The 2,809-nt window shown below is 33.4% G+C and overlaps 1 long non-coding RNA gene across 1 annotated transcript in view; it reads right to left on the bottom strand.

Annotated features, from left to right (window-relative positions):
- Positions 1 to 717, bottom strand: part of LOC116185696 — a 1,198-nt gene extending 481 nt beyond the window's left edge. The window contains exon 1 of the long non-coding RNA XR_004150566.1: positions 30 to 717. This is a non-coding gene — a long non-coding RNA (uncharacterized LOC116185696). The remainder of the gene's footprint in view (positions 1 to 29) is intronic.
- Positions 718 to 2,809: the final 2,092 nt, after the last annotated feature.

Below are 2,809 nucleotides of genomic sequence, written 5' to 3'. Positions count from 1 at the left end.
TTATTTCTGCAAAGAATCTATAATGCCACCTCTTTGCCTATCATATTCTCCTAATGAAAAGTCTAAATTTTAGCCAAAAACTTTTTAAAAATTGTTTCTGCCAAGAATTTATAGTGCCACCTCTTTGCATATCATATTCTCCTAATGAAAAGTCGAAATTTTGACGAAAATTTTTCTAAGAATTATTTCTGCAAAGAATCTATAATGCCACCTCTTTGCCTATCATATTCTCCTAATGAAAAGTCGAAATTTTGACGAAAATTTTTCTAAGAATTATTTCTGCAAAGAATCTATAGTGCCACCTCTTTGCCTATCATATTCTCCTGTTCAAAAGTCGGAAATGTGGACGAGACACTTTAAGAATTCAGCCTCTGTTAAAAATTTTTAGTGCCACCTCTTTGCCTATCATATTCTCCTGTTCAAAGTCGGAAATTTGAGCGAGAAACTTTAAGAATTCAGCCTTTGTTAAAAATTTTTAGTGCCACCTCTTTACATATCATATTCTCCTAATGAAAAGTCGAAATTTTGGACAAGAAACTTTAAGAATTCGGTCTCTGTTAAAAATTTTTAGTGCCACCTCTTTGCCTATCATATTCTCCTAAGGAAAAGTCGAAATTTTGGCGAAAATTTTTCTAAGAATTATTTCAGCCAAGAATCTGTAGTGCCACCTCTTTGCATGTCATATTCTCCTAAGGAAAAGTCGAAATTTTGGCGAAAATTTTTCTAAGAATTATTTCAGCCAAGAATCTGTAGTGCCACCTCTTTGCATGTCATATTCTCCTAAGGAAAAGTCGAAATTTTGGCGAAAATTTTTCTAAGAATTATTTCAGCCAAGAATCTGTAGTGCCACCTCTTTGCATGTCATATTCTCCTAAGGAAAAGTCGAAATTTTGGCGAAAATTTTTCTAAGAATTATTTCAGCCAAGAATCTGTAGTGCCACCTCTTTGCATGTCATATTCTCCTAAGGAAAAGTCGAAATTTTGGCGAAAATTTTTCTAAGAATTATTTCAGCCAAGAATCTGTAGTGCCACCTCTTTGCATGTCATATTCTCCTAAGGAAAAGTCGAAATTTTGGCGAAAATTTTTCTAAGAATTATTTCAGCCAAGAATCTGTAGTGCCACCTCTTTGCATGTCATATTCTCCTAAGGAAAAGTCGAAATTTTGGCGAAAATTTTTCTAAGAATTATTTCAGCCAAGAATCTGTAGTGCCACCTCTTTGCATGTCATATTCTCCTAAGGAAAAGTCGAAATTTTGGCGAAAATTTTTCTAAGAATTATTTCAGCCAAGAATCTGTAGTGCCACCTCTTTGCATGTCATATTCTCCTAAGGAAAAGTCGAAATTTTGGCGAAAATTTTTCTAAGAATTATTTCAGCCAAGAATCTGTAGTGCCACCTCTTTGCATGTCATATTCTCCTAAGGAAAAGTCGAAATTTTGGCGAAAATTTTTCTAAGAATTATTTCAGCCAAGAATCTGTAGTGCCACCTCTTTGCATGTCATATTCTCCTAAGGAAAAGTCGAAATTTTGGCGAAAATTTTTCTAAGAATTATTTCAGCCAAGAATCTGTAGTGCCACCTCTTTGCATGTCATATTCTCCTAAGGAAAAGTCGAAATTTTGGCGAAAATTTTTCTAAGAATTATTTCAGCCAAGAATCTGTAGTGCCACCTCTTTGCATGTCATATTCTCCTAAGGAAAAGTCGAAATTTTGGCGAAAATTTTTCTAAGAATTATTTCAGCCAAGAATCTGTAGTGCCACCTCTTTGCATGTCATATTCTCCTAAGGAAAAGTCGAAATTTTGGCGAAAATTTTTCTAAGAATTATTTCAGCCAAGAATCTGTAGTGCCACCTCTTTGCATGTCATATTCTCCTAAGGAAAAGTCGAAATTTTGGCGAAAATTTTTCTAAGAATTATTTCAGCCAAGAATCTGTAGTGCCACCTCTTTGCATGTCATATTCTCCTAAGGAAAAGTCGAAATTTTGGCGAAAATTTTTCTAAGAATTATTTCAGCCAAGAATCTGTAGTGCCACCTCTTTGCATGTCATATTCTCCTAAGGAAAAGTCGGAATTTTGGGCAAGAAGCTTTAAGAAATTGGTCCCTGTTAAAAATTTTTAGTGCGACCTCTTTGCCTATCATATTCTCCTAATGAAAAGTCGGAATTTTGGGCGAGAAACTTTAAGAAATTGATCTCTGTTAAAAATTTTTAGTGCCACCTCTTTGCCTATCATATTCTCCTGTTCAAAAGTCGGAAATTTGGGCGAGAAACTTTAAGAATTCGGCGTCTGTTAAAAATTTTTAGTGCCACCTCTTTGCCTATCATATTCTCCTAATGAAAAGTCGGAATTTTGGGCGAGAAACTTTAAGAAATTGATCTCTGTTAAAAATTTTTAGTGCCACCTCTTTGCATATCATATTCTCCTAATGAAAAGTCGAAATTTTAGCCAAAATTTTTCTAAGAATTATTTCTGCAAAGAATCTATAGTGCCACCTCTTTGCATATCATATTCTCCTAATGAAAAGTCGAAATTTTGGCTAAAATTTTTCTAAGAATTATTTCTGTCAAGAAACTCTAGTGCCACCTCTTTGCATATCATGTTTTCCTAATGAAAAATCAATATTTATAATTATTTAATATTTTATATTTAAGTAGTTTTCTGTAATTTAAGTTTTTTATATTCCTTACCTGTTTACTTACCTTTTATGTACTTACCTTTTTATTCTGCATGTTTTTGGCTATTAATCTTTTTTTTCAGTTTACTTATATCTAAAGGGTTGAGGATATAGGGTTTGAAGGAGATAGGTTTT

Source organism: Apis dorsata, unplaced genomic scaffold, assembly GCF_000469605.1.
Source record: "Apis dorsata unplaced genomic scaffold, Apis dorsata 1.3 scaffold_254, whole genome shotgun sequence".
Taxonomy (NCBI): Eukaryota; Metazoa; Arthropoda; class Insecta; order Hymenoptera; family Apidae; genus Apis; species Apis dorsata.
The sequence above is the reverse complement of the archived record's forward strand: the minus strand, read 5'-3'. Positions and strand labels throughout refer to the sequence as shown.